Source organism: Onychomys torridus, chromosome 8 (genome assembly GCF_903995425.1).
Source record: "Onychomys torridus chromosome 8, mOncTor1.1, whole genome shotgun sequence".
Classification (NCBI taxonomy): domain Eukaryota; kingdom Metazoa; phylum Chordata; class Mammalia; order Rodentia; family Cricetidae; genus Onychomys; species Onychomys torridus.
In genome coordinates this window covers 87024824-87036891 of record NC_050450.1, presented here as the reverse complement: position 1 = coordinate 87036891, position 12068 = coordinate 87024824, and the positions used below count along the sequence as shown (strand labels likewise).

The 12068-nt window shown below is 55.9% G+C and overlaps 1 protein-coding gene across 2 annotated transcripts in view; it reads right to left on the bottom strand.

The window, feature by feature from the left end:
* The window catches only part of Rara (retinoic acid receptor alpha), a 46616-nt gene extending 35007 nt beyond the window's left edge, over positions 1 to 11609 (bottom strand). The window contains exon 1 of one of the 2 annotated variants that reach the window (XM_036197324.1): positions 11502 to 11609. The gene's annotated coding sequence lies outside the window, so the exon portion shown is untranslated. Of the gene's footprint in view, positions 1 to 1617; positions 1879 to 11501 lie in introns of those variants that run through there. The other variant, XM_036197325.1, reaches the window with a different exon arrangement.
* Between the last annotated feature and the right edge of the window lie 459 nt (positions 11610 to 12068).

Genomic DNA, 12068 nt, shown 5'->3' with positions numbered 1-12068 from the left:
TGATGGCCTTCTGCACACACTACAGGCTCGCACCCTCCAAGTGCCTGCAAATCCACCAATAGAGGCTCCCAAGGGCCTACTTGAGTCTGACCCCATTGACCTCTCTGCTTCACAGCCCAGACTCCCAGGCAGTACTGATGTGCCAGCCCCTGGAAGGGTACCATCTTTCACAGCCACAAAGTCCATGACTCCTCATCCCTCTTCCTCACAAGGGAGAACCACTCAGCTTTTCTTGTTCCCTCCCCCAGACTCATTTCCACCCCTCCCAGGGGAAGCCCCACGGCTCCAGGCCACCCCCACTCCAACCTGGGGCCTTCCCCAGTGTATCTCCACACAAAGCCCGGGAGAAGTTGGAGGAGTGTGGGGGCTGAACCCTGATTTCCTAGCAGGACGTAGGAGTCCTTACTAGGTCCCCCAAAATTCCTTCCTCCCCCAAATTTTTGCCTGGGGGAAGCCTTCAGCTAGAGAAAAGGGTTGGCACTCCTGAGTCCCCAAGCTGGTAGGGTGAATCGAGAGCAGAACTGAGAATTGGTATGAAGAGCAAAGGGCAGAGGAAACAATTCTGTTGGAGAGCACACATATACAGATGTGCACACAGTCAGCAGGCAGAAAGAAGCAATCTGGCTGCAAAATCGGGAGCTGGCACCAGGTAGGGGCAGGGGGTACCCTCCCTTCCGCGCCAGCATGCTGGGCATCCTATCCAAGACAGGGTGGGCAGCGAAGAAAACAAAAACAAAAATCCAAGAAACTTCTAAAGACTGAGTTGGTTGTTGCCTTTTAAAATTATTTCCATATGAGTCGGCCCCCACCCCCAGCCTAGCACACTGGGGGATCTGTCCCCCTTTCCCACGAGCAGCCTGACAGCAGGGCAGTGACCAGAGAGGAAAGGGGACACAGTTAAACTGATCTGCCAACCACCGCTCAACATACACACATCTGGCTAGCAGCTTCCAAGCCTCGTGGGTGGCACTACATCCCAGACATCCTCCGCAAAGCCAGGTCGGCCAGTCTACTCTGTCCTTCCCTCACCCCAAAAGGCTCCCACAACCTCCAAGTAACACAAGACCCGGGCGCGTCTCACCCAACTGCACTGGCACCCGCACCCAATTCTGACGGCTCCCCCACACTCCAACCGAGACACCAGCTGAGCGGGCCCCGCCCCCCGGCCAGTTCCCTCCGGTGGGGGTGGGCCCCCTGGCTGATTCTCCCCAAACCACAGGGCGGCTCAGGTAACAGGAGAGAGAGTAGGAGGGGGCTAGTCCGTTGGGCATCTGATCTCTCCCCAAACAGGTTTCAAGAAGTCTTTTTGTTCGGTTTGGTTTTGAAGAGGAAAAAGAGGAGTTCCCAGCGGTGGATCCTCCACGGCTGGAGCGCTGGGGACACGCACGGCAGACGGCCGCAGAAGCCTCAAGGCTGCGCGCGCGAAGATGCGGCGCAGACGGGGCTCCCCAACCCCAGACACGCCAGCGGCAGGCTGGGAAGCCCAGGAAACCCCGGGTCCCCGGCGAAACCGCCCGGCACCCAGTCCCCGCCCGCAGCTCCCATCCAGAGCAGGCCACCGGGGCCCCGATACGCGAGAGAGCCGAGGGCTCCCCAGGACCCCGGGGGAGAGGTTACCTCGAAGCGAGGGGATGCAACCCGTCTGGGTGTCCGTGAGCACAGCGTCTCCCCCAAGCCGGCGCCTCGGCGCTGCCGGGAGTCAGGGGTGTGAGGTCCTCGGAGAGGAGCCGTCCGGGGGGCCGCGGCTCAGGGGCGCGGGGCGACGGCAGCGGCCATGGCGAGTCACGTGCGGAGGCTGAAACTTTACCCGGAGCCCCAGACTGGGGGGGCGGAGGGTATGGAGCTGGGGTGGGAGGGAGGCTCCCCCTCTTGCAAGCCCGCCCCTGCCTGCCACGGGCCAATCACCAGCCAGGGGCGGGTTCTCAGGCTCACACCCGCCCCCCTCTCCTTAATAGACCCAGGGAAAGGGCGAGCCTTAAAGGAGACGCTTCCAGCCGAGGGCTGGACCGTGGGAATCTGGGAGAATCCCTCCCTCAAAACGCCAGAAAGAGATTCAGAGCGAGAAGGGGGGGCGGAGGGGGGGAGTGTGAAGCTCAGAGGAAAGAGTAAAAATAAGACTCGGCGGAGAAAGAACCTCAGCGTGCGGTATCCTACACACTCCCTCCCCCCAGCTACACGCCCACACTCACTGGGACACACACATCACACACACCTACTAAACCTGGGAAGAGAGGAGGTGGTGTAATATGGAAGAGCACGAACGCACTGACTCCAGCCCCAGCTGTCAGGTCTTTGTCTCTCCTAATCACAGTCCTCCGGGGTCAGCTGAAACTGAAAGCTATCTGACCTTGAGCAAGCCACTTCCCTTCTCTGGACCTTTATATTTCTCATCTGCAAAGCCGAAGTACAGAGAGTGGACCGTCTTCCCGATGCGACTGTCTTGCCCCAACACCTCTCCAGCTAACCCTAACCCTAGAGGAAGCTTCTAACTCAACTCAGTCCCTCCGAGGAGCTTCAAATACCACCGCCCAAAAAGACAGCTCTTGGGTCAGCCAGGAGCACCCTCTCCATGCTAGAAGGCTCCCCTCGAGTGGACCGGGCAGTTCATGCATGTTCCCGGACAGGATCTGAATCCTATTCCATCTGCACACCTCAGTCCCCAACTGTCACAAGCCTCCCCCCACCCCCAGCCATTTGAGGGGCTAAAGTCCCCACCGTTAGCAGTCCACTGGAGGAGGGTGGGTTCGCACGGAGCGCCTCCCTCCCGGAGTTCCTGGGCAGAGAAGTGGTAAGTGCCCCCACAGGACATCCCACTGGAAAGGGAAGTGCCACACGCCCAGGCCTCCACCCTTGAGAAGAGACACTCAGTCTGACCAGGTGGCCCAGTTTTCAGACTAGGAGCGGGTCCGAGGCCTGCCTTGGATTTTGTTCACGGTTGCATCGGTTGCTGAACCCGGCCTAGAACTGGGGTGTCTGCTTGTCTCTCTCTGGCTCTGCCCCGCGGCCTAGGAAGGTAGCACAGGCCAGGTTGGAGGGACGCTCTGCCCAGAGGTCGGGCGCAAGGGAAAACTAGGCAAAGCAGAGCCTTGCTTCCCCTAGCCCTTCCCGCCCGCTGGGCCAGAGCAGTCTCCCGCTCCTGTCTGGATTTCCGCCGGTGCTAACCACCCGCCCCGCCCCTCCCTCCTGCTCCGTCCCGTCCCGTTCTGTCCCGTACAGATCCATCCACAAACATGCGCTCAGCAGGCAAGAATGCGCCAATGGCTCCCAGATGTGGAGGCCGACGCTTAACCCCTTCCCCTCCACGAACTCCCCGCCCTCCCCCCCCCCCGCACTCCCCTTGAGCCTTCTTCAGGGGCCTCCATCCAAGTGAGGAACCAGGCTAAGAGGGGCCCTAGGGCCAGTCCACCTCTTGCTCCCACAGGCTCCTCCCAGCCTAGATCCTACCAGATCAAAAGGGAAGGTTCCTGGACAGGAAAATTCAAGCGTGCAGGCACAGAGTTACACTGCCTCCCACATGGGCAGCCTTCAGGCACACCTGCCAGCATATGGATTCAGGTACACTCTTCTTGTACACACACCCTGGCACAAATGCATAATCCCAAACACACTCACAGTGTGAATGTGTGTGTACGCCTCAAAGACAGATATGCACACCCAGCACAAAAAGAGCACCTACAGACGTGTATATATACAAGGGCATGAAGCAGAGAGTGGACCATGCTTCTGAACAGATGTAGCTGTAGGTAGATCCATGTGGAGATGATGGAGGAAATCCATGCTCTCACAAATCACTTCCTATAGGGGTCAGGCACATACAAGATCTGACACACAGCCTGCACACCTTTGGGAGGCTTCCTTTATGCCCAGGGCATTCCATACTACAGGTCCAAAGTCCAGCCCTACCCTCCTCCTACTGCTGAAGTCCCTAGGTGTGTGTGGGGGGTCATGAGTCCACAGCAGCAGCTGTCTTGGTCCCAAAACAGGGTTCCCACCCACTTCTGCCAGGGACGCTGCTTCAGAAGAACAGAGAAGTTAGAATATAGCAAGAATCTAGAAAGAGAAGAGCCCTGGGTGCTCTTTAGGAGAGACTCCTAGGGCCTCTACTAACCCAGCACAAAGGAGACAGGCTGTGTGGGGATGGGTGAGACGCTTCTTCCCAAGACAAGAGTCCCTCTTCAGACTAGTGGAGGCCAGAGGGGGCTCAGATGGGTAATGACAGCTGTCCAGTGACAGCTTCTAGTCATGAAAGGAGTTGCAGCCTGTGGGAACTCCTGAAGAGCAGCATTAAGCCAGGCTGTGGGAGCACACACCTGTAACCTATAACACCAACACTTGGGATGGTCCAGCAGGAGCCCTGCTGGAGTTCAAGGCCAGTTTGGGCCAGCCATGGCTACAGAGTGAGACCATATTTCAAAACAGAACAACCAAAGAAGAGCATTACGTCAGGCATGGTGGTGCGTAGCTATGACCTCAGCATCCTGGGTGAGGTGGGAGCAGGGTTAAGAGTTTGAGGACAGCCTAAAGAGGGAGAGAACACTTGCACATGCACACTTAAGTGTGAGCCCCAAGCAGTGTCTGAAGAGGGCATGGGGAAAGCTTGTCTCTCAAGACCACCTGGAGGTGGGTAAGGCCAGAGGTACTTGCTAGAACCAGCCTCAACTCGTTCCTCCTCCCCCAGCCTCCCAGCTCATTTATCCATAAGGTGTATTTGCCTCGATTATCTTGGATCCACTTCTTTCAGTCCCACATGAGTCCTGTTCCCATAGTACAGAATAGGAAACTGAGGCTCAAAGAGAAATTGCCAACCAGCTGGATGTGGTAATTCATGCTTATAGTCCCAGGCCTTGGGAGACTAAGACAGGGGGTGGCCATGAGCTCTAGGCAAGCCAGGGCTACTAGTAAGTTCCATGTTGGCCTGGGCTACAGAGTAAGAACCTGTCTCAAATGAACAGAACGAAACAAAAATGAGCCAGGCAGTGGTGGCACACACCTTTAATCCCAGCACTCTGTGAGTTCGAGGCCAGCCTGGTCTACAAAGCGAGATCCAGGAAAGTCGCAAAGCTACACAGAGAAACCCTGTCTCGAAAAACCAAAAATCAAACAACAACAACAAATGAATTGCTTTGCCAAGGTCATGCAGTCTGTCAATGCAGATCTGGGATTCAAACTCAGCTGTCTGCTCCACGCTCCCACCACAGCCATCAACACTACGCTGACCGTTCCCTTCAGACCAAACACATCCCGCTCTGTTCTGAAGCCTGCTACTTCTTCCTTTCCCTCAACAGAGTATGTGGAGGAAGCATCACACGCTTGCCTGGCTCTGCAGGTTTATGGGTAGGGCCAGGAGATGAAAGAGACCAGAGAAGGCACTGGGGGTACACATATAACCACCACCCTAGCCCGAGCATGATGCCCACCTACCAGGCGGGCACGGCCTGGTGACTCAGCCGCATCCGGGGAAGATGCCAGGGCAGTGACTCACCTACCGAGAAGAGCTGTGTCTGGTACTTTGCCAGCCCAGGGACAGAAGCCACTTAGTCACTACCAGGGCTGTGCTGCCCAGCAGGCATGGCCTAAGGATCAGGGACAGGGGCCAGCTATGACCTCCTTGGTTACATGCGCCCCCTGGTGAAGGCAGGCCTCATCGTCCAGAACTGAACTGTGGCTCAGCTGGCCCCTACCTCCTCACTATTGCCCAGCCCCAAGATACCAGCTCTGCTGTAGCGCCAACAAGTTTAGTGAGACCCTTGGGCAGGGCTGCCCCGCCCCCTTACAGCCTGCCCCCCTGCCCATCACTCACCACCCACTCTCTGACTTACCCCACCTCCTCCTGCCACCCAAGTTGTACCCAGGCTATGAGTCTCCTTTAAACATGTCTTGGCAGCACCCCTGCCTCCACAGTCTCTCTCGCCCTCCCCACGCCCCCATACACACACACACACACACACACACACACACACACACACACTCCTGCAGCAGCTGCTGAAGTTGTTGAACAGGAGGGAAATCGTGAGGGTAGGGCCAGGGATTGAGTTACCAAAGCCAATGGGGTGGGCTGTCACCCAATCCCTTCTCTAGCTCCTTCCCCATCTCCCTCACCCACCTGCCTCCCTCCCCACCTCTGGCTGGCAGCCCGCTGCCCTTTGAGCCCCTCCACCCGACTCCACCCAAACTAGGAAATAAATGTTCCAGAGTATTTGTCATGCTAAGACCAGCCCAGTGTATGTGAGAGGGAGAACAGAGAGAGATGGAGACAAGACAGAGTTCTCGTGCTCCATGTCTGTCGGGGCTACAACCACAAGGTGTGTCTCTGTCTCTGTTAAACCAGAAAGGGGCAGACTAAACTTACAGGGTCCCAGTGGAGCTGGAGGGACCCAAAGGGAGTTGACAGGCTGCACAGCCTCAATCCATTTGCACTATTGATTTCTCACACACTGCAGCACGCTTGATGGGGGGGGTGGGGGGCATGATAAATCAGGACCCCAGAGACAGGGAAACTGAGTGGAGAGGGGGAGGGGCTCCTGCACCATAATTTGTGACCCACTCAGAGCTGCCTGGTGAGGAGGTGGCCAGCCAGAAAATGGGGAGGCTGAGTGGCAGGAGGCAGAACAGGAAGTAGGTGTTAGATTTCAGCCCCATCTGCAGCAACTCCCCCCTAGCTGCCAACACCACACCGGAAGGTTCTGGAACAACTATAGGGGGTGTTATTCACCTCTCTGCACCCATACAACATGGAGCCCCTCAGGGAGACAGAATGCAGACAGACAGACTCCCAAGAGACAGCAGTTCCCTACCAAATTGTCTCCCCACACCAGCCTCTGCTCCTAAGTCTCAGAGGGCATCTGCTAATTGCTCTACTCCCTTTCTGTGCAGGAGACAAGGGCATGGGTCCTGGGTATGGGTCCCGGGCATGGCAGGAACGGGCTCACAAAGGGTTCTGGAGGGTCTGAAGATCTGGATCCTTGTCCTCCATCTCTCTCCCCAACTCACCTTGCAACTGTGGACAAATCCCTAGCCCTCTCTAGGTCTCTAAAATGAAACAGCTGGACGGGATGTCCCTTCTGAAAGGTGGCTCCAAGCCCCACAGCTTGCCAGCCTGGGAACGTGCTGGAAGCCATCCAGCACCTCCATTCACACCAGTGGCCACAGGCCACCCAAACAAACCCCAACCCCAACCTCCTTCCAGCCTGGATTCAGACGCTTTCCACATGGTGGACGTATAAACAAACCAAGCTGGGGTTTACAGAGACCCTGCATAAACAGGCACAAGGGGAAAGAGCCCTCCCTCATGTCCTTCCCTGGCCTGAGGTTCTCCTTGCTGCAAACCGGGAAGGAAGCACAAGCCAGCCGTGGTAGAGACCAAAGCTGGTAACTGGAGGAGAGTCCTAGGGCCAAACAGACCCCTCTCTGGGGTCTGTGAGGGGAAGGGGCTCATCTGGGCCTCAAAAGTCCCTTTCAGATCTGAGGGAAACTGAGAAACCTGAGGAGTCCCCAGAGCTTCTCTGCTGGTCAGAGCTGGGTCAAAGCCCCTCCATGCAAGGTTGCTCCCCTGGCCAACACACTTCCTTGTTCTATTGGCTACCCCTGGCATTTCCTCACTCCTCTGCCCCTCTGCCTTTTTACCCTCACCTCTGCCTGCCCGTGCTTTTCGGCACGTCCCTCCTGCAGGGGACAGACCAACTAAAAATAGTCAGTCCCCACAGCCTTTCTCGCCCACAGCTGCCCAAAGAGCAGGAAATGAGGGGGCAGGGAGGCCTGTGCCCTGCCCTCACCCACCAACTAACTCTCAGCTCAGAACAGTGTCCAGCACTCCAGCCTGGGGCTAGTGCCAACTTGGCCATCTCTGGGGCATCCCACACTCCTTCCCTAGTGGGGGAAGGCCTGCTCATAAGTGCCTACAATCACAGAGTTGCCCCAGCCCTGTGGGAGAAGAAAGGACTCAATTGGTCTAGAGGGAACCCTTCCCAATTTCTGACAAATCAATGCCAACCACATTGTGGGTACTGAGAGGGGAAGGCTTGGCTCTACCCACTGGTCTTTTGAGGGCAGAGGGAATTAGCATTTGGTAAAGTTGGTGTGTTTCCTTTATCCTAGCCCAACTGGAGGGAAGATAACCTAGTACCCCAGCCCCAATTATGCTAGTTGTTTGCTCCCCAAAATATACATGGTTCAGATATAGGGGTTTCAATAGGCACCCCGACTCCAGACACCATAGCCAAAAGGGCAGCAGAAGATCTTGGATTCCCACATGTAGAGCAAGAAGCTTGGAGGCAGGACCAGACCATGTCCACCATGCTGGGCATGCACTGCCCCCAAGCTGAATCAGAGGTCATGAGGGAGAAGTCTATTCTCACTGGCACCACAGGCGATAGTACCTTGCTACCCATCCCATCTGGGATTTCTGGCACCTCCCAGCTCTAGGGGAAGGCCCTCCTCATAGAGGACTCAGGAAACCAGTTTAGAGACCCTCTGGAGGTCGGCAAGGGAGCCCTGTACAGTGAGGCAAGTGGGAAACCCAGGAGTCCTGGCCTCCAGCCCAGAGAGTGAGTGAGAAAAATATCTCCAAGGAGAGGGAAGGAAACAGTCTCTCAACAGTGACAGACATGACATGCACGTGCACACACATACACACACACACACACACACACACACACACGTACATACACACCACACACACACACACACACACACACACACGTACATACACACCACACACACATACACACACACACACATACACACACGTACATACACACACCACACACACACACACACACACACACACCACACACCACACACACACACACACACACACACACATACACACACGTACATACACACCACACACACACACACACACACACACACACACACACGTACATACACACACCACACACACACACACCACATACACATATACACACACCACACATACACATATACACACACACACGTACATACACACATACACATATACACACACATGTACATACACATACACACACCACCACACACACACACACACACACACACACCACACACCACACACACATACACACACACGTACATACACACCACACACACACACACACACACACGTACATACACACACCACACACACACACACACCACATACACATATACACACACCACACATACACATACACACACACACACACACACGTACATACACACATACACATATACACACACATGTACATACACATACACACACACCACACACACACACACACACACACACACACCACACACACACACACAGTGCCCTTGTAGTTACCAGATATGACCCATAGGAAGGTCCTGGCAAGATGGGCTGGACTGGAGCAGCAAACACTATGAACAGGCAGGAAGAGAGAAGGTGGAGCCAGGGGAAGAGAGGAGACAGCCTAGCTCCCACCTACGGACCCAGGGTGCTTGCCCTTTAAGGCTAAGTATCAACCATGGCCTCGGGTGTGGGATCCACCTGGACCTTCAGTCCCTAGTCCCTAGCGGTTCTTTTCTGGGCTTCCTCTGGCTCCCCTTCCCTGGGACCCAGCCAGGAGTCAGCAAGCCCAAGGTGGTGCTTGTGCGCTCTCTCTCTCAGGAGCCAGGGCAATGCCAGGGGCTTCCCTCCCGCCGTCTGCCCGCTTGCTTGCTTTCCGTCACCGCACATATCTCGGCTGTCCAATCCGATTAGGGCTCCTGCCCAGTGAGCCGGACAAGGAGGCCACTGGGCAGGGAAGAGACAGACAAGGACGCAGACAGGGAAGGAAGGTGGAGAAAAGGCTCCTGGACTAAGCTGTGTGGCCTCTGAGGGGGGAAAAAAGAGCCTGGTGCAAAGATCTGTGCTGTCCTGGCAAGCACCCTGGTGACAGGGGAAGCTCAAGAAGTTCTGCATCCTCAGGCAATGGCCCTGCAAGGCTCCTCTGTCCCCTGGGCAGTGGTGGAAGGAAACTGAAGAGAGACTGACCCAGATTTAAGGAGGGTTCCTCTCCTGGAGCTCTGCAGTCCTAACGAGTTTACACTGGGCTTCCCCATCCTTTATCTCCTGGGGCCTTCTATGGCCGGGACACTGTCAGGTAAGCTTAGCCAGCTATGGCCAGAAGTCTTTCACAGATGAAGAAACTGAGGTTTGGCTGGAAGGAAGATTATAAATGCACATGGTTAAGAGTCTCAGGCCTTTGACTCCCAGTCTGTTGTTCACACCCAGGAATCCATTCCATTACGGACCCTCTCCTCCAAAGCCAGCCCTCAGAGGGACCTTGGGAAACATGAAGGAAAATAAGCACATAGCTAGTAGCTTGCAGACAGGTGCATGTCACTCACCCTCACAACATCCTGAAAGCCAAACTATGATGGGTCTGGACCTTTTCTATCACCACCCCCCCCCCAATTCAGCTACCCCCAGAGACAAGATACACACATGACTACTAGTTATTCAGACAAACCACCTGCCCTTCACATAAGCCCACCAAACCATGATGAGATGCCCCCATCTTCAGCAAGCAGGGCCTGTCAGCCCACCACTGGAGGGGAAAACCAGCCAGTGTAACAGCAGGTACCATCCAGTTCTTTCCCAGAGATCCTGCAGGAGGGCAGGAGCTTGGGGACCTCCCAGCTCCAGGGTAACACCAGGAGCCTGAGGCTCTGTAAGCCAAGGCTTGCAGGGAGCTGGCATGGCTGATAGGCCTTCCAGATCTGGTCCACACCCCCTTCCTCAGCCATCTGGACTGAGCCTGATCTGGCTTGGACCTCACTGGGATCTCTCCCCTTGGATGCATACAGGAACCTTTATCCAACATGTATAGGTCCTACAACCACATGGTTACACACAGACACTCAAGGGAGAGAGGCTTCTGCACTAGGTGCTGAGGTGCTCGAAGGAATGAGTGTTGTAAGCAGAAAGGACTTTCCCTAGAGAACAAGGTCAGCAAACCTCCACCAGCCATCCACAAAGCCCTGGTGCACCCAAGTGCATCATCGTGCACCTGGAAGGAGACCTGGGCTCCTTACACAGGGAGAGGGAGTGGAGGTAAAGTCCGGAGCGCCAGGCTGGGAAGCCAGGAAGCAGCAAGGGAGAAGCCCTCAGGGAGAGTAGGGTTCCCTTCATGCCCTCTCCACTTTTTCTGTCTGGCCATCACTTCCCAATTCTCCAGTCTAGGTGAGGTGGGGGTGGGGGGTTGAATCAATACTGCAAAGGAGGGTGCCAGGGCGTGGGGCCTGGGCAGACCTTCCCCCACTTTCCATTCTTAGCTAGAGAATGGAGAATGCCTGAAGGGGTGCGAATTTCCGAGAGGCGCTCCGGGGGTCTGGGGCTCAGAGCTTTCCAACGCCCCAGGGTTCCCAGGCTCCCACCTCCCTGGACTACTGTGAGCAATGGGGAGGCGGGGAGTAATGGGGAGAGCCTGAACTGCCGAAGAGGGAAGCGGCGGAGCCCGAGCTGGGAGACTCCCACAAAAGGAGGCCCAGGGAGAATTGAGAGGGGGTGTGCATTATCCTACCTGCTCAGGTGTGTGCCGGCAGGGGGGCGATGGGGTTCCCAGGAGAACCGGGGAAGCCCTCTCAGCTCGATTCAGGATTCCCCCCTGCTTTCTGGGTTAGGCTGCTGCAAGAGACTCGGTTCCCGTTGGGTCCTAAAGCCCACTCTCCAGCTTGTAGGCCCTCCCTGCCCTCTACCACCAACCCTCACTCAGTTAGCGGGTGCAGCACTGGGGACTGATGGAGGAAAGCTAATCCACTGAAAGAAAGATGGGGGGATTTGAGCATGGGTAGGGGCCAGGAGCGGTATCAGATCCCAAGACACCCCATACAACAGACAGACATTTCTTTCTGCCTCTCCCGAGCCTATGGGTTTGGCCTTGGGCCCCCGAGGACAGACTTGAGGACTTTATTCTCTACCACTCCCATTGGGCTATTTAGCTATATCAGCTATGGGAATGTCAGGGATGTCTGTCCTTTAGACAGACACACACCCGCTCCTGTCCCCTTTTTCAGATGTATCGGTCTACTCATCCCACGCCTTTATTCCTAAGTGCCTAAGGGACCATCCCAGGAGAAACCTTGGTCTT